The sequence below is a fragment of the Triticum aestivum genome, chromosome 4A (genome assembly GCF_018294505.1).
Source record: "Triticum aestivum cultivar Chinese Spring chromosome 4A, IWGSC CS RefSeq v2.1, whole genome shotgun sequence".
NCBI classification, from domain to species: domain Eukaryota; kingdom Viridiplantae; phylum Streptophyta; class Magnoliopsida; order Poales; family Poaceae; genus Triticum; species Triticum aestivum.
The window spans coordinates 641,224,999-641,252,843 of NC_057803.1; the positions used below are offsets into that span (position 1 = coordinate 641,224,999).

General features: G+C 46.6%; 1 pseudogene; it reads left to right on the plus strand.

The window, feature by feature from the left end:
* Positions 1-24,008, plus strand: part of LOC123084172 (uncharacterized) — a 144,482-nt pseudogene extending 120,474 nt beyond the window's left edge.
* The last annotated feature ends 3,837 nt before the right edge of the window (positions 24,009-27,845 follow it).

Below are 27,845 nucleotides of genomic sequence, written 5' to 3' on the forward strand. Positions count from 1 at the left end.
AGAACGAGTGGGGGCACGTGATACCTAAGCCAGATTCAAAATTTTGAACTGGTGATCATAGCATCCGCAAATCATATATAAAGGGTATTCAATGTTCGTTTCGTTTTTGAACGTACAATATACTCCCTCCTATCCTTTCTAGTTTACATATAAGTTTTATGTGTAGTCAAAGTATCTCTACTTTGATCAAAAAAGTATCAACATTCAACAATGCCCAATCAATATTGTTAGATTCGTACGTACTCCTAGATTTGTACTCGAGATGGTTTCCAATTTTTTTTCAACCACGTGAATGTGCTTGTTCTCGCACATGCTCTTCCTACTAGGATTTCGCCACGTATAGCCAGTCCAATAGTAACTTTTTTTAAGGTCCCTGTCCAATAGTACTAGTGGAGTACTGACAACATCTGTACTAGAGTATGCAGTGCTCATAGTAGTACTCCCTCCTTCCATTTATATAGGGCCTATGTGGAGGAGAGAGATGTGAAAAAGTAAGGGGAGTGAGCTCACATGCAAGAGCCTAGCTATATATGCATTCCTAGTTAAATACAATAAATATGAAGAAAGAGATAGAGAGGAGATGAAAAAAAGTACTAATACAATAGCCAACCTTATTATTTTTTTGTGGAAAATAGCCAACCTTATAGCCCAGACTATTGTATGAGTGCATATAATAGATGATGGCTATAAATGACATGGCAGTCCCTCGTAGCCATCGACTGGCTATATTATTAACCATGCTCTAATGCGTTTTTCAAAACCGCATTTGACTATTGACAAGATTAATAGTACATGAGATGTATAATGTAAAAATTATATCATTGGAAACTCCTTTCACATACGAATTTGACCGTATGCTTTGTGTAAGTTGCATGTCATATATTATTACTCTAACATTTGGTCAAAGTTAGCCTTGAAAATCGCATTATGCCCTATATAGTAAATGGAAGGAGGGAGTAGTAGTGGAAGTGGATCCTCTGATGTAGGTATCCCTGCCTTACCCTCCCTTTCGATCACTTACTAGAGGACCCCATGCTTGCTAGGCCCCGCATGTCAGTTACTCAATGGGTTGGGCCATGTCAGTCCCTCTGTTTTATTTACTTCGCATAAAACGGAGGGAGTGGTAGTATCAATGACGCGGGCGGGGGAGGGGGAGGGACATCGGTTTTCTCTCAACTACGGTCACACAAGCGAGCAAAAACGCAAGACGAAGCCATTTCCATTCGGTGAGCAACGTGAAGGGTCCAGCGTGCCGGGCTGCAACACGAACGCGACAAGAGCGATGTACAATCAAAACTGATTGACCGGTCGTCACCGGAACCACTATTCACACCAGAACCTTCGCTGCTCGGCCTACGCCAGCCACTGCCCTAAAACCACACCTAATATCCAGCCCATTCCCCCACCTTTCAATCCCCTAGCCCGCATCAAGCATCCCCTAGTTCGCCGGAAAGCCATGGTGCGCCGCAAGATCACTTACTACAAGATGCTGACGCCAGAGCGCCGCGCAGAAATTAGGGCGGCGGTCGGTGCCCCAGACCTCCGTTCCCAAGCTCGCTTTGTGGCGGGCCAATACCCGAGTTCTCTGGAGCCAAGCTACGAAGAGGGGGAAGCCGATCCAATGTTGATGGTGGAGGTCGCAGCGCAGAAGGCCCCTGATGGGTATGAGACGATGGACGTCGACTTCGTGCTGGCGTCCGAGTCCCCCATGGTGCAGGCAGACCAGCGGTTCAACATGGCGATACTAAAGGAGGACCGGGAGGCAGAGGCTCAACTCGACGCGGAGCGCGCGCATGCCGCTGCCATCGAGGCTCTCCTGCAAGCGGAACCGGATGTCGTGGATGTGAACCGGGCGGCGGAGGCTCAACTTGAGGCGGAGGGCGCGGATGCCGCTACCATCGAGGCCCTCCTGCAGTCGGAACCGGACGTCCTGGACTTGAACTGGGCGGCAGAGGCTCGACTCGGATGCCGCTGCCATCGAGGCCCTCCTGCAGGCGGAACCGGACGTCCTTGACTTGAACCAGGCTGTGCTCTCATTCGTGCAAAGCACCCGCACGCTCCGCGTGAACGAGTAGCTGGAGGTCGAGGACAACCACGGTGCAGAGACACACGTCGGCAGCTATGGCTGGTTCGCGCTAGCAGCCAAAGACAACGAGGCCGTCTCGTTCCACGAGAAGTGATAGTTTTTCTTTATGTTGTTGTTTTATGGATCTTTTGTTGTGTAAAAACATATATTGTTATGCAAGTGACCTGACTTGGGTCAGTCTATCATTTCAGGAGGTTGGATGAATATCCTACGTCTCCTAACCCTTCTTCCTCACCTCTTCTTCTTCCCCAACAGACCACGACACGGGCCATACGGATACTACCCAACATGTGGTTCGATAAACATAGTCTATGAACGAAAATTATGTGTCAGCGGTAGGATGGCTGAGTTTGGTTTCTTCACATGCGAGGGTGCGTTCCCTTGGTTGGTTTTGCGGCATGCAGGAGCGACTGTGTGAGGGTGCGGTGCGACCGCGGTGTGCAGGAGCGACCGTGTGAGGGTGCGGTGCGACCACGACAGCCGTGCGCAAGTGTAGCTCCTTTTCATTTCGAAAACTTTAGGCAAGCTTGGCATAAATGTGTGGCGAAGTATGGCAATGCAAGGCCTAGACCCAAACAGGATAAGTACATAGTACGTGCTTGGAGTACTAGTGTTAAAAAAGAAAGGCGAGATTTTTCTTCACGGGATTTAATCGATACAAATCCTTGTTTCACATGTCAATTAATGCGTATTTTTTCCTCCATATACCAAAGAGCTAAATCATCTCACTCCTCATCGCTTGATTAATGCAGCGCCATGCAAACCAACCTTCTCACTTCCGCATGCATCCAGGGGATATTAATGTCCTTGGTTGCTAGTACGAGGCAAACCCCATCAACTTTGCCTCGATTAGTGTTAGTGGACTTTTGCAAATCGTAATTTTGATATACTAGCCTTGTGTATAAAAAAATGGAGGTAGTAACTATATTTGACTTCCTTCCCCATTGCGGTGACGTCGATGATATCTCGAACGTTGTGGTTTGGCGAAGTGCGTTTGATGGAGAACACCATTGAGGGAGACCACGGTAAGTCGTTCGCAAGTGCTGCCTGCAAGCCGAGACAACCGCCTTATTTGCATCCAGGAAGTCCGTTGAACCAAAGGACACATAAATGTACTAGTACTACTAGTAGTACACAATAGCGTCGTCCGTCCAGCTTAGTGCGGTGAGATGGTTTCTCGAAGAAGACGATGGAGAAGCGGAGTCCGCGAAGAGTGAAATGATGGTTGCTTCGTTCGTGCTTTTGTGATTTGTGATAGAAGGGACAGGGGAGTAGACTCTGTGCTCTATACTGTACGTGCGTCCAAGCATGGGAGAAAGAGGAGAGATGTTGCATTTTTCTATTCCTTCAATCAATCAATCAGGGAGCTTCGGTTCCATCTTTTTGGCTTCGGCAACACCGTCCACAATGGTTCCCACGATGCCAAAAGCTATTTTCACATGTGGCTACACATTGTGGATGCCCTTAACCGTACCACTTAGTTTTGCTCCTATGTGCTATCTATACAAATCTCAATTATATTGATCTAAAAAATTATAGAATCAAGATTAGTAAAAAGGAGGTGATTTGGCTGCGCGGATGGTGGGGGAGGTTTCTTATTTTTAGAGGACATTGTCCTGCGGTTTGCTAACATGCGGTCCCACATGTCAGTGCTTTACCAAGCCGATTCGCGTCCCACATGAGGCAGAACAACGGCAGAAGCGACACGTGGTTAAGTTGAAGAAGATGAGGGAGAAGCAGATTCAGCAACGAGTGAAATGATGGTTGGTTCGTCCCTCCAACTTCTTCTTTTAGCATTATTACTTCGTCCTCCAACTTAACTGTGGGAAAGGTGCAGCTTTGTGATTTGATGCCTCATTGCTCATTACTACGTCGGCGCCATGACTGGGGTGCTTCACCCCGGCTGCTCGGCACTGTATTCCAGTGTGTCACATGGACCCGGTAGCTTGATGTCCCACATGTCGGCGAAAGGGACTAGAAGAGTTATGAAAGTGAGCGCTCCACTCTTACGACGGAGAAGTACACGACACGATGGCCTAGTGAACTGTCACTTGTACTGTATAGTACTACTACTATAGTTTGGTTGTTTCGCACGATCCATCGATACAAACCCGATTAAACTGGAAAGGGCGGGATTTTTCCCACGCGGTAGATGATACTGGCCATACATTTCAAAGGCAATTTTAACGTATGCAAACTGAATAATTAAGTAACAATATGATATCTAGTACAACTAAAAACACATATCATTTATTGTGTTAGAGTGTAGTAGTAGTGATGTATTGCATAGTTGTTAGATGTAACATGCGAGAACATGTAGAGATGTAGTTTTGGAGGGCCTACAGAGAGAAAAGCGTAATACGGTCACCGAACTTCAGAATAAGCTAATTACGGTCACTATATACGTTTTACGGTGATTATACGGTCACTTGCTCGTGGTTCAGCATCGGATTGCACTCTGTCCGGCCAAATAGTCTGCGTGGCGCCATATTGACTATTTAAATTGACCACGTTCCATGTGGGTCCCACCTATCAGTTCACATAGGGAAAAGGTCAGATAATCACAAATTTACGCAGGCGCGACAAGACTCCAACCCATGCGCGGGAATCACCTGGTTGTGTATGTGTCTGTTAGGGCCTGATGTGTGCGCATGCACGTGTAGGTTGAGCACTTGAGCGTGAGAGTGTGTGTTGGTCGTGTGGTATACTGGTGTGTGCATGCATGCGTGCGTGTGTGCGTGTGAGTGTTGCGTGCGTGCATGGCTGCGTGTGTATGTGTGAGTGTTGTGTGCATGTGTGGGTGCATGTGTTCGTGTGAGTGATGCGTGCATGCAGTTCGTGTGCATGCGTGCGTGTGTGTATAATCACCACACCAGCTCCTGTGTGTTAAAACTGACGGCTCAGCATACCAATACAAGGCCACCTTGTCCGCTCTGCCCGCGGTCATGACTTCGAACCACCATCCAATATTTTTTTGTCGTTTGTTTTCATTCTTACTAGCAAGATGCCCGTGCGTTGCACATAACATCAAGATGCATTTGTATGACTAGTTTATCTTGTGAGAGAAAAGGATGAACGAGGGAAAGACTTATTTGCAAATGTGGAGAGGTGTGTGGGTACCTTTTTGCAAAATTGCCATAGTTTCTTTCCTATCCATCAGATATAAATCAGACGGCCTATATTGTAGGATGGCAGACACACCATCATCACCAACTTTATTTTTTATAAGAGTGTACGTATATGTATTTTATAAGAGTGTAGATGTAGAGTAGATACAAGCTGACAGGTGGGCACGATGGTAGTGAGATAATGTGATGCAACACTAGAGATGCCACGTGGAGCGTTTAACTGGTCAACTAGTCATGTCTTGAGCAAATACAGAGTTGTACGGTGAGCCCGTGACTGTATAATAACCACAAAACGTAAATGGTGACCGTAATGAGTGGATTCTGAAGTCCAATGTACGTATCGTGCTTTTGCTTAAAATACAATGATCGTCATTGTATATATCGTGACAGAAGGATGAAACATGCGTGAATGTGCTGGGGCTTACTTTTAGAGGACCTGGAGATAGTTTGTGTGCATACGTGAAAGGGGCGTAGAGGGGGGGTATGCGATGGGGGAGAGATGCTCTTCGTTTCTCTTTATTATGACTAACTTTGTATATAGTATAAAAATATACAAATTCATAATGCGGTATAAATATCATTGTGGGCACCATGCAACGCAAATTAGCGTTCGTACTCCTCCATATAACTTTGTAATGTTGTATATATGTAGAAATTCTACAATAAATTTTTGGCCACAGTTTATACAAAAGGAATGTTGTATGCAAAATAAACGTGAAGAGAGGGCTTTTTAGATCAATGGGGTATGTGATGTAACATGTGTGAATGTGTAGTTGATGCATTTGGCAGGGCCTAGAGAGGAATGTGTGTGTATTACGTATTCGAGAGAGGCATGGATAGATGGGCCGGCCGGGGGGGCTGGGAGAGATAGCACGAGAAATGTGAGTGGTCTAGAGAGAGAGACGAGTATGACGTCAAGGTGAGAGATTACCTTGAGTGTGTATATGCAAGGGGCGAGGGGATAGAGGCACCAGGAGAAAAAACATTGTGAGTGGTGTTTGTGTTGGTATGTGTGGGTGTGAGAAGATAACGATACGTGGGGGCAGAGGGTGTGTCACCGTGTGAGGTCCGGTGAGTCGAGGTGAGGCCCTTCGTTCGGTTCCATCCTGCGCCACATTGGTCGGCCCATGACGCATTTAGGGAGACCCATGGATGACTAGTCGTATATGACAAAGATAGCAGAATTGTGAAGGACTCTGTGTCCACTGACAAAGCCGGCTAGGATTTGTAACCCTAGGTTCTCGGACTAAGGTAACCCCTTTATATCTGATATTACTATTCATCCAACATAACTTTAAGGGGCATCCTACAGAATGCTCTGCTAGAATCATACTCGTCGATTAGGAAGAGAGGTGTGAGACAATGCGTGAGAGACAGGCCTAAAGATAATGTGCGTACAGGAGACACGTAGGCAGGTCTATGTATATAGAAAGGGTCGATGGCAATTGTGCGTGTGTATGCTTGCGAGAGGAAGAGTTCTTGTGATAAAGGTTAGTGAAAACAGTCGTAAATGGTTACGAGAGGGAGGGAGGGTTATGTCGAGAGCATGTGTGCGATAAAGACACCTCGGGAGAGAGTGTGTGAGCATGTGTGAGAGACCACTGACGGAGAGTCAAACTACACGTAAAAGACTGTTGTACACATTGATTAAAGATATAAATTGTATCCAAATATTAGGATGGGATCATGATATTTGCAATTCGCATAAGGAACGGTCATTGATCCATCAGACATCTAGATTCTATCACAATTGATCCACATAGTTAGTATTTTGAACTCCAGACAATGCATCACTTTAGCAATCGAATATAAATGTGAGTATAGTTAATGTTGTGTGTGTAAAGCACATTATACATACGAAAGTTACACAATGAACATTATAAATAGCTACCTATGAACTAGCATACATTTGAATTCAACTTAACGTGGTTTAAAAAAATTGAATTCAACATGAAGTCCATTCAATTATTTGAATTTGATATCATGGCATTTGCAAATCATACCTAAATTATGGGGGCACCAATCTTTGCTCTCATTTTGTACATAATAGCATATGTAGTCGTGTACAAAATGGATTCAAATTTAGCTCCTCCATTCCAAAATAATCGGAGTTATAGGATTTTCAAGTGTCAAAATTTCAAAAAGAAGCGGATAATTTAATGAGGTTTTCAAGCATACAAGGTCAAATATAACGGTGCCTATTTAGGTCAATCCTCATAGTTCAAGAGTACTCTAAACGTGAATGCTTGTGTTTCAAAATTTCGAATGAAGCGCCAAAAGAGCCTGTACTCGCCCGAAACCACGTGAGACCAATGTTTGGTAGTACAAGGAAATTACTTTTCTAATAACTCCGATCCGTGAAACCTACCGGCCCTACGTCCAAAGGTCTAAACCGGGGTAGGTTTGTAGCTTCATCTGGACGCCACGCAACCGCCTCCGAAAAACATTCATACACAATGGTTGCCTAAGCACACATGCGCGCGGCCGAAATCTCTCCCGCCCACTATTTGGGACACCTGGGATTACCATCCTACCCCCAACCCGCAGTAGGTCCGTAATTTAAGAGGGGGGCAAAGTTTGTACTTTCCCCAAATTTCAAACAAGCGCGTCCCATCTTGTGTTCAAAAAAGCCAAAAACAAGCGCGTCCCTGACTGAAACATGGTTCTCCCCCCTCCTCCCCCCGCCCACCCGTCTGATTCCCCATTCGTACTCTGTGGGCGCATAAACTAGCTCTCCACCAGCCGCGAAACCCCGGCGTCCTCCGTCCGCCACCCCGTCCCACCCATCAACCGTCGCCCTCCTCCATCACGCCGGAGCCGATACCCCGACGTCATCGTCCACCTCAACCTCAACCGCAACACCCTCCATGGCTAGTAGTTGAAGCCGAGGCCAAGCCGTTCGTACCAGAGCCAGTTCAATCACGATGTCCTGCGCCTCACCGTTGCCTCTCCAACTTCGCCACCGTCCACCGCACTGGAATTGTTCCTGCTACGCCGTCCTTCACCGCCTCGGATCTGCTTCCCCTCCATCGGTATACGGCCACGGCAACACATTCAACAATTTGGCCATGGGTTTGTCCAAGGATCCACGGCTCTCCAAAAATATCGGTTCCCCCGGGAGAAAAATTAAGACCACCGCAACATATGAAGGAGACCACACTGGCAACTAATAAGGGTACTCCTCTTCCCTTATTCGTGCAAATCTTACGTGTCTGCTTGCATGGTATTCATCCCACAGAAGACACTAGTTGACCGCTTCTTCTTGATACTAGATGTTCCTAGTAACTCGTGATGCACAAGGTTTCTCCTCATATACTATTTCACCTTAGCTAGAGGTCCGTCGCAACCCTGAATTTCAATTTCTGGTCAGTTGATTCCCAATAAACGGAGGCATATTCCCCAGCGTAACAGGCGCTAGTACGCCTATTACGCCGGGGAAGCAGCGCCTTAGTGTTTATCTTAGGGGCGTGTGGGGCCTAGAGCTACTGGCGCCCGATCTGGAGGTCGGCCAGGATTAAAGGGATGGCCTGGGGGCGCTGCCAAGCATGGCGGTGGTGTGAGGTCGAGGGGAGGGCGGGGCGGCGGAGGCAGGGGTCTGGGCCGGTGGTCGCTGGTGGTTCGAGAAAGATCGTCAACAGTGATTGGCGGGAGGTAGACGAAGGCCATCTGCCCGTTCCTTATAGATCGGACGGTTCATTAAAAAAATTGACTGGCCTATTTATTTTCAGTAGACTGTTATCTTAGATATGACCACATGTGGTGGTGTGCTGGAGGAGTACCTGCATTTCCTGTGGTCATATATTACAAAATCATACGGAGTAGAATCTAATTTTGTTTGCCATGCAATGTTGTAGAGCTATCATATGTCTCATGTCATTTATTTTTCAGCCACCTGCTATCTGCTACTTATACAGTGCACTAGTTCTGCACACACTTCACCCATACTCTCACTGTTGTGTTTTTATGCAAGGGTATTTCAGAGTCTACCTCGAGAGAAGCAGCAAAGAAAAGAGAGAAGTCGTGCCAGCTTTCTTCGCGGGTAGGCACGACACTTTGCAGCGCTATAAAGGGTGTAGTGTCAGCAGATGGAGGCGGTAAACGTAGCTCTGGAGTTGATGACCTCGCTCGCAATGAACCACCATCCCAGGTGCTTGCTTTAACTTCGCGGTGTCATATGTGGTTTCATGTTCCATATGGTGTCTATCTTGTATTCGAAAGGCCGAAGCCGGTCTTTATTAAATATAAGGAAAGATAGTTTTTACATGAACCACCATCCCATGAGCACCAGAAGACAAATAGCTAGTCAGGGCACTGGCCGAGCCAGTGACAAGCCCAACAAAGACAGGCATCACCTGGAAGCCAACTAAAAACCCGCGATGGTGGCGAAGCAGCCTGCCTCCCACCAGGCTCTCAGGTCCTAGATGATCATTCTCACCACTCCAGCCGGATGTCTAGCTTGTATTGCTTCCAATTTGGTTAAATTGCATCTGCTTAGCTTACACATTATACCTTTGAATATGACATGCCTTTCTGTTTTTGGTACATACTAGTACATCTGTGTATTAACCATGCTCTTACATCAAACTAATGTTCTAGTGTATCCCTCATCAATCACTTATGATGAGGCAGGCAAACAAGTGGACTACTCCTCATTTAAAGAATGCAGCGTCAACCTCCCGACATGATTCTCAAGAAGCAGCAAGGCTAGATGAAGATAGTGAACGTAGCTCTGTAGTTGATTACCGCATTTCCCCTACACTAGCATCGTAGGTGCTTGCTCTAACTTGGCAGCGTGATATGTGCTTGCATGTTGCATATGGTGTCTAGATTGTAATTCTTCCAATCTGGTTAAACTGCATGTGCTAGCCTGCTTAGCTTATACATTATACCTGTTAATGTGACATGCCTTCCTGTATTTAGTATAGAGTACATCTATCTATTAAGCATGTCCTTACATAAAACTATTGTTTTTTTTTGTATCCGGCATCAATCAATATGACGAGACACCTTTAGTATATGCAGTGCGATATTAGTTGCATCTTTCATATGATTTATAGCATGCGCTGCTTCTAATTTGTTGAAATTCCATTTATGATGGGACGCTTTTAACTTGGCAGAGTCATATTGGTTGCATCTTTCATGTGGTGTCTAGCTTGCATTACTTCTTATTTGTTGGAACGATTTCTGCTTAGTTTACACAAACAGTTGTGAACATGCCATGCCGTCCTGTTTTTCGTACATATTCCATCCTGGTATCATGTGTTTGCCTTACATCAAAGTAGTGATTGTCAGTATCATGCATGAATGAGTTCTAAAGAGAGAATTTATTTCTTTTTCTGGTCAATTTTACTTGACAATTCAAAATCAATAAAGCGGAAGGAAGTTAGCAAGGAAGCGGATAAAGGTGCTCCTTCCAAACGGAGGGCCTCTATAGTATCTATTCCTCCACCCCCCCCAAGATGATTTCCAAGACAACACATGCATAGACACTCAACGTAGATGTGTTTATGATGAGCATGTCTCCCCTAGTGCACCATCACCGGTGCTCGCTCTAACTTGGCACTGTTATATGTGGTTGCATGTTATGTGTGATGTCTAGCTTGTATTGCTTCTAATTTTGTTGAATTCCATCTGCTTACTTTACACATTATACTTGAATAAGACACGTGTTCCTGTATCTAGAACATACAATATTTTTCTATCACACCATGTTCTTACATCAAATTACTACTGTTGTGTAACCTGCAACAATCACTTATCATAAGACACGTTTGACTTCGGAGTGTGATATAGGTTACATCTCGCATTCTTTTCTAGCTTGTACTACTAATTTGTTGAAATGGCACATATGAGGAGACAGTTTTAACTTGGTAGAGTGATATTCATTGCATCTTTCATATGGTGTCTAGCTTTCATTGCTTCTAATTTGTTGAAATGCATTCTCCTTAGTTTACACATCATAAGTTGTGAATATGCAATGCTGTGAATATGCAATGGCACTAATGACGATAGACCTCTAACTTGGTAGTGTGATGTTGTTTGCATCTTGCATATGATTTATTTCTTGTACTACTTCACATTTGTTTAAATGCCATTTACGATGAGATACTGTTAACTTGGCAGAGTGATATTTGTATCATCTTTCATATGGTTTCTACCTTCCATTGCATTGCTTCTAATTTGGTGAAATGGCTTCTGCTTAGTTTACACATCATAGTTCTGGTTATCTCTTCTGTCCTGTTTTTCGTACATATTACATCCTCCTATCATGTGGTTGTCTAACATCAAAGTTCAGTTCATTTGCATCACGCATCAATTTGTTCTGAACAACCTAATTGTTATTCGTTTTTCTTGTCGGCTTGACTTAACATGGCACAGAGAAAGGGGAAGAAACACAGAATGGCAGGGAATGAGAAGTGGATGAATCCTGCAGATTCTGTTGGTACTGATGGTGCAATAGAAGGTCAAAGTCCAGCGGAAAATTCTACAAACAGGGCATCCCGTGCTACACGAGCTGCAAAAAAAGCCAAACAGAAACAAATAGCTGCCACCAAACAAGCAGAGATAGCCCTAGTTCTTGCAATACCTTCTACAGTACTACCAGCTGCACGAGTTACTCGTGCGTCAACTTAGCTAGCAGCACGTTCCCAAGCTCCCTTGCCACCTGACACTACTTCCCAAGCACTCTTGAAACAAGACGATTTGGCAAGATCAGATGAACCTTGTGAGCTTCAAGAGCAAGAAGGTAGTTGTTGGAGTCAAGTTACAGTTGAATGCTTCTTTATATGTAGTCTCAAAGTTTTATGTACACTAACACTTCCTATGTTCGTTGTTGGACTAGCACCTAGGTGCAAGAGGAAACAATCATCAGGGATAATGCTCGATAGGTTAACTAAATCTAGAGGAGGAAGAATGGAGATCCGTTTTGAGGCAGGTTTAAAAAGGCCCCGTGATGCTACAGAGTCAGCCAAGTTAGTATTAGAGCAGCGGTTGCCGTTAGGTGTCATGTACGTATCCTCCCAACATGGATTCAGTACAGGAATGACAAAGACAAAACCCAGTTCAACACCTTCCTCGACCATTTATCTGTAAGTATAGTTATGTATGGAAACTAGTAATATCATCTTGCTCTGTCCCATACTTTCTAGGTTGCTGATAATGAGAGACCCATAATTTTCAACATATGAGGTTCAAGTTGGATAGCCAAGATGATGCAACCAGACAAGCTTGCACCCATGTTTTCAAGTCTGATCTGTGACAGTATCGGTATAACTTGAGGAAAACTCACTTTCAAGGCAAGGCTAACAGTGAACTTTCCCAAACATCTCCAGTGGAAAATATATCGGATGAAGACTGGAGGGGCCTCGTTAAACACTAGTCTGATCCGAAGTATCAGGTACATTATATATATGTGATCAGATCACATGTTGAAGTCCTATTTACGCATGTGCCACACAAATCTATCTTCTTGTAGGTGAACTGTTCAAAGAACAAGGCCAACCGTACGAAAGTGAAATTCCAACAGACGACAGGATCTCGTAGCTATATTGTACACTGCGAGGCTCTTGTAATTAGATGTTGTTTCACTCTTTTCACTGTACCATATTATCAGATCTATATTGACTTGTTCCAAATGCAGAGGAAAGCCTGCAAGGACCAAAAAGTACCTGAACCAAAAGCTATGGAAATCTTCAATGACTGTCACACTAGCAAGAAGAAGGGCATGACTACACCAGTCAAAGCCGCTGTTGTAAGTCCTTAATCGTCATGCCTTTTAACTACTACTTACTCTGACTTCTGCCTCGAACTGCATGGTTGGCAGCTAATGTCTATTACTCTTTTCAATTTTATACGCAATTGTCTTAGCATATCATTGCACCTTACAAGGTTTAAAAGAGAGGAGTGATGTTCCTTTGATCTTGACCCGTAATCTAGTTCCGTGCTGGACTTGCCCACACAATGTTACAATTCCCTGTTTGTCTGTTCTCAGTTGTTTTGTGATATGAATGATGCCATACTATGCTTATCATATTATAAACTTCGTCTCTTTATCCTTAGCCCTCAATACAATGTGAAGAAATAGACGATACATTAGCGATGGTACATAGTCATATGTTTGGAACCTGGTTTTATTATGTACTTTGCAATAAAATACAACTAATAGTTTACATGGGTTCACCAGAATAAGTTCTATATATAGACCAAAGCTATTTTGTTTGGTTTTGCTGCCTCCTTAATATCTTCTGTTCTGGTACTACTAATGTTCAAACTCAACTTGTCAGCGAGCTATGGAAAAATGGTGGAACCGCAATGTCAGCTCTTGCTGCAGTGGGTCAGTACCTGTCCACTAACAGTGCCAAAAGCACGTTCCTGCGTAATACTGGGTTAGTTATTAAGGCAATCTCGTCCAAACTACCTCATGATCAAGATATGCAAGCTCAAAGCAATGTTGTATCTGCGCTCCAGACACAAGTCCATTCCCTAACAGAGACCCCTTATGAAACAGGGAGAGACATTGTTCGATGTCGTCAAGATATGCATGGTTTTGAAACCAGACTATCAGATATTTGCTATGTTGTACAGGAGCCTATGAGAAATGAAGGCGAGGGTTATGGTGCTCCTTCGAATAATACATCATGAAAACGTAACAGTAAGGTCAACTGAACTGAGCTTCTGAACTTCTGGTGGTGCATTTATCTGCTAGACCATTAAGTCTTATGCCAACCTTCCTTTTGTTATATAGTTGTAATTTGTTTTGGTGCGAAACAATTTATTTTCTTAATGTGCAGCCAGCGGCTGAAGAAAACAGCAAGCCATTTTTCTATAGTGTAGGGTGTTCCCCATATTTGCACTGGTGGCGATCTTTGATGCCAAGTGGATGTAATCTGTGCAATCACCTTAATAGCCTAGCGTTAGTTTCGGCCTTATTTATTTCCTAGTCTTCACTTTCCCTGGTTTGTTAGTGGCCGCAACAACCATGGGCCATATATGGGTTGTAGGATCCATGGGTCTCCTACGGGCCGTCGATAAATGGGACTCCATGAGGGCCGTAGAATCGGTGGGCCTCGGGCCGTCGGATAATGGGTCTACATCGGTCGTAAACGGGCGTAATTGGTATCGCCCCAGCACGGTAACGGGCCGTTAACAGGCCGGAGGATAGCAAAGGCTTAATTCTGTCATAGGCATAACGGGTCGTTAATGGGCCAGAATATAGGACGGGCTAGAAACGGCACAACGGGTTAACAAGCCAGAAACGGGCCGCCTCTTGCCATGGGCCCAATTTGGCCCATTAGGGGAACAGGCCAGTAACGGGCCGGAAGTAATCGAGGGCCGGAAAGGATCCCAAGAACATATGGGCCGTCAATAGGCCGAAAGCTAACACTGGCTGGAAATGGAGCAACGGGTTAACAGGCCAGAAATGGGACGATTCTTGCCATGGGCCGAATTTGGCCCATTAGGGGAACAAGCCAGTAACGGGCCGGAATTAATCGAGGGCCGGAAAGGAGCCCAAGAACGTATGGGCCGTCAATAGGCCGAAAGCCAACACGGGCTAGAAATGGCCCATGTGAATCACGAGCCAATAACGGGTACAAAGAAAATTACTGTTCATTATGGGCTAGAGTCACCGTGGGCCTCTAAAGGGCCTAAAGATACGAAGGCCTCATATGGGCCGAAAGACGTCGTGGGCCATACATGGGCCGAAAGTGAAATGGGCTGGTGTTATATTCGAGGGCCCACATGACGTTGTTGGGCCGATTTCCGTTAGGGCCTAATGGGCCGTGAGTTACCGGGCCGTAAAATGGGCTATTTGCGAAGAGACCGTTAACAGGCTTTTCATGGGCCAGCCCGTTAACTTTTGACCAAGTCAAACAGGCCGGCTTTGTAAGCTAAATGGGCCAGTGGTGGGCCGTGGCATGTGTCGACATATCATAGGCACCTATCTGACCCACTGACGAGCTGACACATGTTTCGTCCGGCCAATAAGAATTTTACACGTGGAAATTTCCCATTGGTCTGGGCTGTTAGCGGGTTATCGGATCCAAAACTCGACCCGATAGCTTAACGGCGTTCCGTTACGGTGGATGCCACGTGTCGGTCACCTTTGATGAAAGCACTTCTGTGATGCGTGATTTATCGTCATGGAAGTGGACACTTTCGTGATGATAATTTTGGTAATGTCATGGAACACTTCTATGACAGAACAGGTATGACTATCTTGATTCTGTCATAAAATTGTCATGGATGTACATGCATGACAGAAAATGTGACCTATTGTGACAAACACATATCATCACGGAAGTGTTTTTTTATAGTGTCGTCCCATCGTATGGCCTGGATGGGACGGGAGATGACCCGTGGCTGGGTTGAGGAACACGCAAGGGTGGAGCTGGCTTGTTGGAGAAGTCTTGGTGTGCCGGTTTCGTCTGCCTTGAGCTTGTTGTCGGGGCCGAGTCGAGGAACCAGGCCGGGTCGGAGAGTTCGGCCGGGTCAAGGGGCTTGGCCGGATTGAGTGACCCGGCCAAGCGCGGGCCGGCTTGAGGGGCGATGTTGGCCCCGTAATTTTTGAAAAGGATCCGGGTTCCGTTGCCTGCCCGGGGTTCATCCCCCTGACAAGTATCAAATACCCAGGCGCTACAACGAGAATTAGTAAGGAGCACATCAATAACATGTATATCAAATATACCTTTCACTTTGCCATCCTTCTTACCCGCCAAATACTTGGGGCAGTTCTGCTTCCAGTGACCACTCCATTCGTAGTAGAAGCACTCAGTTTCAGGCTTAGGTACATACTTGGGCTTTTTCCCCGGAGTAGCAACTTGCTTGCTATTATTCTTGAAGTTCCCCTTCTTCCCTTTGCCCCTTTTCTTGAAACTAGTTGTCTTGTTAACAATCAACAGTTGATGCTCCTTCTTGATTTCTACCTCTGCGGCCTTTAGCATTGCGAAGAGCTCGGGAATCGTTTCGTCATCCGTTGCATATTATAGTTCATCATGAAGACTTTATAGCTTGGTGGCAGTGATTGAAGAACTTTGTCAATGACACTATCATCAGGAAGATTAACTCCTAGCAGAGTCAAGTGGTTATGGTACCCAGACATTCTGAGTATGTGTTCACTGACAGAACTATTCTCCTCCATTTTGCAACTATAGAACTTGTTGGAGACTTCATATCTCCCAACTCGGGCGTTTGCTTGAAATATTAACTTCAACTCTTGGAACATCTCATATGCTCCATGACGTTCAAAACGTCTTTGAAGTCCTGATTCTAAGCCATAAAGGATGGCACACTGAACTATCGAGTAGTCATCAGCTTTGCTCTGCCAGACGTTCATAACGTCCGCAGTTGCTCCTGCAGCAGGCCTTGCACCTAGCGGTGCTTCCAGGACGTAATTCTTCTGTGCAACAATGAGGATAATCCTCAAGTTACAGACCCAGCATGTGTAATTGCTACCATCATCTTTCAACTTAGCTTTCTCTAGGAACGCATTAAAATTCAAGGGAACGGTAGCACGGGCCATTGATCTACAACAACATATACATTCAAAAACTATCAGGACTAAGTTCATGATAAATTAAAGTTCAATTAATCATATTACTTAAGAACTCCCACTTAGATAGACATCCCTATAGTCATCTAAATGATCACGTGATCCAAATCAACTAAACCATGTCCGATCATCACGTGAGATGCAGTAGTTTTCAATGGTGAACATCACTATGTTGATCATATCTACTATATGATTCATGTTCGTCCTTTCGGTCTCAGTGTTCCAAGGCCATATCTACATATGCTAGGCTCGTCAAGTTTAACCCGAGTATTCTGCACGTGCAAAATTGGCTTGCACCCATTGTATGTGAACGTAGGGCTTATCACACCCGATCATCACGTGGTGTCTCGGTACGACGAACTGTAGCAACAGTGCATACTCAAGGAGAACACTTATACCTTGAAATTTAGTAAGGTCGGGATCATATTATAATGCTACCGCTGTACTAAGAAAAATAAGATGCATGAAAGATAAACATCACATGCAATCAAAATATGTGACATGATATGGCCATCATCATCTTGTGCTCATGATCTCCATCACCGAAGCATCGTCATGATCTCCATCGTCACCGGCTTGACACCTTGATCTCCATCGTAGCATTGTTGTCGTATCGCCAACTATTGCTACTACGACTATCGCTACCGCTTAGTGATAAAGTAAAACAATTTACACGGCGATTGCATTTCATACAATAAAGCGACAACCATATGGCTCCTGCCAGTTGCCGATAACTCTGTTACAAAACATGATCATCTCATACAACAATTTATATCTCATCATGTCTTGACCATATCACATCACAACAAGCCCTGCAAAAACAAGTTAGACGTCCTCTACTTTGTTGTTGCAAGTTTTACGTGGCTGCTACGGGCTTCTAGCAAGAACTGTTATTACCTACGCATCAAAACCACAATGATTTTTCATCAAGTGTGATGTTTTAACCTTCAACAAGGATTGGCCATAGTCAAACTCGCTTCAACTAAAGTTGGAGAAATAGACACCCGCCAGACACCTGTGTGAAAGCACGTCGGTAGAACCAGTCTCATGAACGCGGTTATGTAATCTCGGTCCGGGCCGCTTCACCCAACAATACCACCAAATCAAAGTAAGACGATGGTGGTAGCATTATGACTATTATCGCCCACAAGTCTTTGTGTTCTACTCGTGCATATATCATCTATGCATAGACCTGGCTCGGATGCCACTATTGGGGAACGTAGTAATTCAAAAAAAAACTACGATCATGCAAGATCTATCTAGGAGATGCATCACAACGAGACGGGAGAGTGTGTCCACGTACCCTCGTAGACCAAAAGCGGAACCGTTTAGTGACACTACAAGAATCTTGTTAATCCATGACGGATTCGTCCCGTCACAGAATAGTGCAAAACCGTCAAGGAGGGCGGTCCATGACGGATTTGGAATCTGTCATGTATATCGCGTCATAATTGAACAACTGCACCACCATGACGGATTTTGGCCGTCACCGAACAATCCATAGGCCCCTCCGGCCCGCCCCAAGCCCGGTCCTCTATGACAGACTAATCCGTCATGGACTGACATAATGTTGTACCAACATGGATCCGACATGGCATCTACGTGGACCTGACGTGGCATCCTACATAGCCATTGGCCTAATTATTTTTGTCTAATCAGGCCCATTATCGCATTTATTTCAATACAAACCATGATATTCATCCAGCCAGCTACAACACAACCCATTACACATATTCGAACGAGTTTTCACAACCCAATTAATTTCCATTGAACAGGGCCATATTTTGACCCATTTCATAAATTTTCATTCAATAATTTCACCAAGTAAAGGTCATTTACATCCAACATCTGTTCACACGCCCCTCTTACAAATTACACGTCATTACATAAGAAATATACAACATTGTGCAGACCCTCTTAATCATCAACTTCACCTTTGCTACTCAAACTTTCTTTGCAGTCCTGACCAAGGAAACCTGTATAACAAAGTTAGATTATGTTACAAAATAGCAAGTTGATTACAACAATAACAACAGTAGTTATTATCATCTGAACCATCATTCTAATTTCACATTATTCTAAAATGTATATACAAAACTACTATGTGCATAGCAAATCTTTACAGAAAAAGCCTAACCAATTGCATGTTTTGAGAAAGAAAATTAGAACACATAGTTTCGTGTTATCATAGAGTAATTAGAGGAATAAAGAGATGCGAGAATAATCACTATTATGTAAATGATTTACATGTTGATAGTACCATAAAATGTAAACCTCTTATGGAATCAAACCAGACTACTACTGTAATGTAGCGCACACAAATGTTAACTAGATACATAAGTGCATACATAAGCCACTGTATCTTACCACCATATTGATAGAGATCCAACAAGCCATTGATTAAAAAGGCATAATCATCCAAAAATCCTGGTGCATTTGCTGGGCCATTGGGATAACTATGATGCAACCTTTTTGAGCTTGCATCATAGAGTACAGACTGGCCATGTCTCTCCATTGTTTATGGTGTGGTTACAATTTACGACTAGTAAAAATAGTAAATAGGTGCCGTGAATTTATGAACTTATCAGTTTGAAAACAGTTCCAGTTTGTTACTTTCGCCCATTCTTTTTCACCTGATTCCAACTACACATAGTTCAGTTTATTGGATGATTAAAATGCTTTGGCAGGTGCTGAAATTATACATAATTGAACAACAGTTAAATACTAAGGAAAACTCGACTATACTATATCCGTATATTTGAGTATATGACTTGATATGTTGAAAAAAGGATTTAGCCTGAATAAGATGTGATAGCAAGCACCAACTGGGAATAATAATGTGATCTGTCCAAAATTATAACAAACATTAGATATTTGTAGATGGCTTACAATTTTTCCTAGTCTTGTAGGGAACTTAAATACTTTCCTTCCATGCTTATACTAATACTAATGCAAGTAGGTCAGAATCACATGAATTACAAACCAATCAATAGTTTCCATGTATGTTTTAGTCATACTCAACAAAGAAAATAACGTCCTAGTTACAGAAAGAGGACTTGCATGCTTGTAGTCAGGTTCAGCTTGAATAGATGCAAAAGACGAGAATATATGTCTAAATGAAATTCTTATTAGTTGTTGCATTTAAGGAAGTGATGCATATCTTCTATGCTTGTAGTCAGGTCCTAGTTAAAGAAAGAGGGCTTCCATGTAGTCGGGTCCTAGTTAAAGAAAGAGGGTTTCCATGCTTGTAGTCAGGTTTAGCTTGAATAGATGCAAAAGACTTTGCACATTGTATGCACGTTGGAACAACAAAAAATATAGAAAAATGTATCTAGAAATATTGATGATAAGTCACAACAATTTTGTACAGTCAACCATGTTGTAAACTTGACCACCAGATCTAAAAATATATTATATACTCTACACGAAAGATGATTGCAACAATTTTGGGAAGCTGATATAACTTAATATCAAATGAATGTACACCACATTTTCTTCTATGAATTAACTATGCTAATCCATGTAGTAATGCTACAATAGGATCGTGGCTATATGATATCTTGGTCAACAGATGTATGTATGAATCAAAACTCAAAAATATTGGAATAAAGTAGCAATTGATGATTGCATACCATTATTCCTTTGCTAGTGAGCACGCATTATTAAAGGTATTAGCTTAATTGGCCTTCAGTTTCAGGCCACCAACATAATTCAGAGTGTGCTAATGAAATAGGGGTGTTCAGATTCATGAGTTGTTGAGCTAGCTCCACTTGGACGCTTCCATGAACTGGTCACTTGTCTCGACAAATTTGCTGGTTCACACCGGCAGACAACAATCAACATCACCGTCGTACATCCACTTCTCTGCTATCCCTATCAAATCAAAAACTACAAAATTACTATGTGAAATAGGCTACAATGTGCATATTAACCAACAAAACTACCTCAGCCAAAGAAGTGAAATATATATGTATAAGTGATGTGCATATTAACCCAAAAAATTACTAACTACAAAATACTTCCTTCAGTTTCCCTCATTGTACAGGAACTTGTGCAGGTATATACAGATGAACACGCTTCAGTCAGTCAACGCACATTCTACCAAGAAAATAAGATGGCAGGGGGAGAGGAAGATGGGATTTGGGGTGTTCACCTGGGCAAGAGAGGGCCTCCGGTGGTTCTAATGCGGCAGAGGAGGTTGCCATGGGCTGCACAGCCATGCCAGAGACCAAACGGAGGAGGTTGCGGTCACTGCCATGCAACCCAACGCGAGTGAGCGCACCGAGCTAGGCGGAGCCATCCAGGAGGCGTAGAGGGCGCGAGGGGGCGTAGTGCGCTACGGAGCAGAGGCACCGGAGACGCGCTGACGATGGAAGTGAAGTCGTAGTAGAAACCCTAGCCACTGGCTAGGGGTCGCGGGGCGAGCGCCAGAGAACGGGAGCTGTGGATCCTGCCGTCCTGGAGGACAGAGTGGTCGGAGACCAGCTCTTGTGTGTGTTGCGCCGTGGTGGACGTCACCAGAATCGGCGGACGTTGGCTGCGTTGTGTGGATTCATACAAGAGAGAGAGAGAGATTGTTTGTGAGATTGATGGGTGGGTGGAGAATGATGCATATCTAGAAGTTGCTCGAGGTGAGGAGGATAGGGCCGTCGGCGAGCTATTGGAGGAGGGAAGCGAGGAGGTGGGTTGCGGAGGCGGGTTACGGCGGCGCTGTGCGGGGGTGATGGGGAATCAGGAGGGGCTGCGGGGAAGGAAGTGAGGATGAGGTTTAGGGTTAGCTTTTTATATGTGTATAAAGGTTATGAGGGCTTGGGCGGGCTTGTAGCAGGCTTGCGGGGCTGTACCAGGCCATCCATGATAGTATCCGAAAATGTCATAAAAAATCCGTCATGGATTAACAGGTTTCTTGTAGTGTGACACGGTTGATGTAGTCGAACGTCTTCGCGATCCAACCAATCCAAGTACCGGATGTACGGCACCTCCGCGTTCAGCACACGTTCAACTCGATGACGTCCCTCGTGCTCTTGATCCATTTGAGGACGAGGGTGAGTTTTTTCAGCATGACGGCGTGATGATGGTGATGATGAAGTTACCGACGCAAGGCTTCGCCTAAGCACTACGACGATATGACCGAGGTGTGTAAACTGTGGAGGGAGCACCGCACACGGCTAAGAGAAATCTTGATGTGCTTTGGGGAGCCCCCTGCCCCCGTATATAAAGGAGGAGAGGGGGAGGCCGGACGGCCCTTGCATGGCCCGCCAGGGGAAACGAATCCTACTACGACTCCAAGTCCTAGTTGGATTCCACCTGGTGGAAGTGGGGAAGGAAGGGAGAGGGAGAGGGAGAGGGAAAGGGGGGCCGTGCCCCCTCCCCTAGTCCTATTCGGACTCCCCATGGGGGGGAGAGCCTCCCCTATGTGGGCTGTCCTCTCTATCCCCTATGGCCCATGATTGCCCATTGCTTCCCCGGGGGGATTCCGGTAACCCCTCCGACACTCTATTTTTGCCCGGTACCTCTCGGAACTCTTTTGGTGTCCGAATAATGTCATCCAATATATCAATATTTATGTCTCGACCATTTCGAGACTCCTCATCACGTCTGTGATCTCATCCGGGACTCCGAACAAACTTCGGTCATAAAATCACATAACTCATAATACAAATCATCATCGAACGTTAAGCATACGGACTCTACGGGTTCGAGAACTATGTAGACATGATCGAGACACATCTCCGACCAATAACCAATAGCGGAACCTGGATGCTCATATTGGTTCCTACATATTCTACGAAGATCTTTATCGGTCAAACCGCACAATAACATATGTTGTTCCCTTTGTCATCGGTATGTTACTTGCCCAAGATTCGATGGTCGGTATCATCATACCTAGTTCAATTACGTTACCGCCAAGTCTCTTTACTCGTTTTGTAATGCTTCATCCTGCAACTAACTCATTAGTCACATTGCTTGCAAGGCTTATAGTGACTAGCATTACGGAGAGGGCCTAGAGATACCTCTCCGATACACGGAGTGACAAATCCTAAATTGATCAATGCCAACCCAACAAACACCTTCGGAAACACGTGTAGCGCATCTTTATAATCACCCAGTTACGTTGTGACGTTTGATAGCACACAAGGTGTTCCTCCGGTATGTGGGAGTTGCATAATCTCATAGTCAGAGGAACATGTATAAGTCATGAAGAAAGCAGTAGCAATAAAACTGTCACGATCATAATGCTAAGATAATGGATGGGTCTTGTCCATCACATCATTCTCCTAATGATGTGATCCCATTTATCAAATGACAACACGTGTCTATGGTTAGGAAACATAACCATCTTTGATTAACGAGCTAGTCAAGTAGACGCATACTAGGGATACTCTGTATTGTCTATGTATTCACACATGTACTAAGTTTCTGGTTAATACAATTCTAGCATGAATAATAAACATTTATCATGATATAAGGAAATATAAATAACAACTTTATTATTGCATGTAGGGCATATTTCCTTCAATACGGGAGGCATGTCTCTTGCGTGCTCTCTCGATTGCAGTCAAGCCAACGATCCGCTGCTTCAACTATTTTCGTAGCTCGAAGTCGATGGGGGTGAGCCATCGCATTTCCTCAGCGATATCCAGGTGGAGAATTTCCTTAGATGCTAGATGGAATTGGACCTTGGAGTCGCTGAACAGAGATCTAGCCAAAATCATCAGGCCCGTGGCCATCCTCTGCCTCTTTTTCCTCAGCCAAGCAAAGAGGCACTGGAGGTCGACGGGTCTGTCCTAGGCGTGCACCACAGTTTCCTGGAATTGTGTGAAATGGGGCCAGAATACCTCGAACCGGAACCGCGGCTTGCTACGGGGCGCCGTCGCGCTCACTAGCACCAATGGCAATGATCCGAGCATGCAGTAGCCGCAACCATGAGCATGAACGAGGAGAACATCACATCCCACTCCTAATTAAAAAAAACTTGTCGATGCTCACCATTGTTGGATCTTGGTGCTCGTTGGACCACGTGAAGCGCCTGTTCATGCACTTGATCTCGCGCAGCCTTGCCATGTCGATCGCGGCTCTGAACATGCACATCATGCGTCTGTTCAGGTTCAGATTGCTCTTATCTCTGGCTTCATAGATGATATTGAAATCACCGTTGATCACCCAGGGCTCAACGATCGGCGGGGCAACAGTGGCCAGCTCAGATAAGAAGGCGTCCTTCCACGCGTCGTCGACCGCGCCGTAAACTGAAGTCATCCAGAAACTATGGCCACCAGCTAGCAGAGTAACTTTGGCGGTGATGGAGAAAAAGCCCTATGAAGTGCGTGCATACGTCGACACAATCTTTATCCCATAAAATGGAAATGCCACCCCTTGAATCGGTGGCCGGCAAAACGGGGCACCCCTGCAAGCGCCTACCGCCCAACTCCCGCACAATCACAGGCAACCAACACTCAATCTTGGTCACTTGGAGGCAAAAGATGGAGGTGCGGTGACTATCAGCTAGCTCGCAGATCGTTGCCCACTTTGCCGATGAGGTGATGCCCTGAGCTCAGAAAAACTAGGTTGTTGCTAATCATGGAAACAACAAAGAGTTCTCTGAAGGCCACATAAATCTACTGAAAACAGAAGTATATGGTTACACAGCCGGACTACGAGGGTTGCGACGGAGCCCACCCATACGCCCCAAGATGCTCGGTCGCCGATCCTAGCCACTACGTGCATGACAGAAATATAACACATCGACAGCCCTAATTAGGATTGGCTTAAGGCCAATTGCCGACGGAGACTAATACATAAGAGACCTAACATAATGAACTAAACTGCGGCGCCCACGCCGCCTTCTGGCCCAGCCATCCCGCCGGCGATGCGAAGCGCTTCCGGGTTTAGGCGCGTGAGCTTGGCGATGATGGCGATGTCTTTGTCTGTGATGGGCTCGTCAAAGCGACGGACTAGTGCCTCCCCGGCCTTGGCTGCAATCCTCTCCTTTGGCCCGACCACACTGAGTTTCTTCATAAGGAGGAGGGATGCCCGTTGTGCCACCGGCATCTTGAATGCTGCAGTGGCCTGCCGCACGCTTTGGTGGCTGGGGGTTGAGGAAGCTCTAGTCTTGGGAGGTGCCGAGGGCCTGCACGAAGGAGCATTGGCGATGATGGGAGTATGTACATCCTGGAAGAGCTGGAGCGTTCCTTTGATCAGCAGCTGTTGCACCTGCTGGGACACCCGCCTAGCTACAGGCCCGTGGCAATCACGGGCGCGGGGTGCGACATGCCAGGAGCAAGTCAGGTTGCATGCAGTTGGAGAACGGCCTGTCGACTGCACCGTGCGAGCCGGCGAGGCCCTTGCTGGACTGGCCCTCAGCACCCTCGATAGTCAGCGGGGTGGCCAGAGCATCGGCGATGGTGGCGTCCAACGTGCCCTAAAGGTGGTCTGGAGGGGGCAGGGGAGGCAGGGCCGCGCCCACCTTATCGAAGAAGCCATCAAAGCCGTCAACTACAGCCGGCATGGGAGGGAGGGGCAGCGGCAGCGGGAGTTCAGATGTCGGGGGAAGCCCAACGTGCTGGATGGCCATGCGCGTCACTGCTGCGGTGGCTCACCAAGGTGCGGCTGCGCCGTCTAGGAGGTGGGGGACTCCTTCCTAGTCTGCTGCCTGCCAGAGTGGCTGCAGCGAGGCAGACCATCTTTCCAAGAGCGGCGGCCGTCTCGCCCGCCGTCGCGGTCGTCGTCGTCACGGTGCGCTCCCAGCTGCAGCCCCCCATAGCCCGAAGAGGACACCACCGCAGGATGGTGCCGGGGCTGGTCCTCGACGTGCATGACCCACGAGCCGGGCCAGACAGCGAGCCCGGGCCATCCTTCGTCGGAGTCAGATGAAGGCGGACCATTCTACGTGGAGTGTGAGGAACGTGGCGAGGGCGGTGCCTAGTCCTCGACGCGGTCCACGTGGATCGGCATGTCACTCCGCCGGACGCGCAGCGGCGGTGCCACCTCGCGGCTCGAAGGTGAGAAGATGAGCATGGCCTCGATGCGCCCGGCGCCGCGCTGCGCCCTCCAGAGGGTGTGCCTGGTCGGGATGTGGGCGACATCCCACACCCACCTCCAGCACGCGAAGGTCTTCGTGTGGCCCCGTTCGTGCGTGTGGCTGTCCAGCCTGTCGATGATGCAATTCTTGCCGAGCACCTTCTCCGCCTCCCGCAGCGACCAGAGCTGCATGGGCATCTCCTCGATGACAACTCGGACGTGCAACATGAAGTCGTGGAGCGTCGTGTGGTCGTCCTCGTGCCATGGCTTGATGAGGAAGTTGACGCCGTCAATGTTGAGCGCGCCGAGGCGCACCGCATTGTCACGGTGCGCTGGGAGCTCAAAGTGAACCAGGAAATCTTCTGGGTCATGGCTTGTCACCCGCAGCAGGTGGGCGGGGGTGTGGAGCTACGCGCTGATGGCGCGCCCCACAGACATCGGGCTGGCCGCGTGGTTCTTGAAGTGGCCGTGAGCAGCATGAGGTGGCGGTGCAGCAGGGCGGTCTGGTGCTCCATGGCCGGAGACTCGACGAGGATGTTGTGGTTCTCTCTCGGCCGGCGGGAGGGGTCGGTGTGGTGGACATGCGCCATGGTGACTGGGGGCGAGGGGAAGCGTAGCCGCTCCTTGACCGGCCTCCTCGCAGCGGCAGGACCCCGCCGCTCGGGGGATGGGCCATTGCCGCACTGGATGCGGGGGAGCGAAGGGCAATCTTGACGAAGTAGCCCGACAGCTTGCACTCGATGCAATGCAGGGGATCTCTACAGTCGATGCGGCGGTGGTGAGGGCTGGGACACATGAGGCACAGGCCCTTGAAGCGGCTTAAGAAGGCCCTGCGCCCGGGTCGGCATTGAAGGAGGGGCACCGTCCAGGGCGACGCGGGGGGATACGACCGCTATGGACCAACGGGGATCTGCCCGCGCGCCTGTCTTTACGGGAACTGACCACCGTCCATCCATCTCTATCGACCGAAGAGGAATGCTGCGAGGTGGGTGAAGGCACTACCACAATGGATTTAAGGCGATCCTTCCCTAACTTGGGGGGGGGGGGGGACTGTGCCCGACGTGGAAAACCATGCGGCCGGGCGGGAGCACTCGCCCCGGTGTAGCAAATGCGGCAGAGAAGTAGGGGCGGCCGTTGATGCCGCAACCTGGAGCAGCCGACGGACCGGGACGTCGGACGTAACGGCAGATCTGGCCGCGCATGGCACGGACGCAGGCTGTCCCCAGTCGGTGTTGTCCACCGAGCAGCACGGGGAGCGCGAGCGGCTGGAGCCGGGCCGCCCCATGGGGGGGGGGGGGGGAGGAAGCCGGCGGCGTAGCGGCTGGGAGGGGTGGCCGCCTTGGTCGGAGTGGCACGCGGCGCAGGGAGGGAGGGGAGGGGCTCTCAGTTCATGAACTGGAAGTTGACTGTTGTCGTCACACCGACGGTGAAATAAAAGTCGGCATTGCGTGCAAAGTCTACTGTAAATAGCTGGTCCGGTTTAAAACGCAAGGAAGTTCACAGCAAATTTACATAAGTTCCCTAGAAACACTTCAAACTACACAAAAGAAAGACCACCATATCCTATTTTTTCTTTAGAAACGAAAGATTCTAAAAATGGGGCATAAATGGAAAATAATTAGGAATCCCATACACCAAAATTTCTACGAACTCCAGCTGAACCACAAATCCCTCCCCCATGAAAAAAGAGAACCACAAAACCCGACGACAGAGAAACGGCTGAGATGGAGGCAAGCATATGCAGCCTTTGGAAACAGCCTCCTCACGCACACATTTAATAGTAGAGCAAACAACTTAAGTTGTCTAATTAGGCTGGCCACTGGCTCACTCAATAATGTTTATGTACAAAAAAAATTCATCTCTTGTACAAATTATAATCATGGTCTTGCTATCTCTTTCCTTTCCATGAACAAAATATTCTCTGTGTTGAGTAACGTGATTGTATTAGGAAACATAAGTTAGACTAGGAATTATTCTGGCTTGCCTTGTACTTCAAGTATGTCATGTACTCATATATATATGCCCACGAGGCTCAAGCAATACAACAACTATTCCACCAATCCCT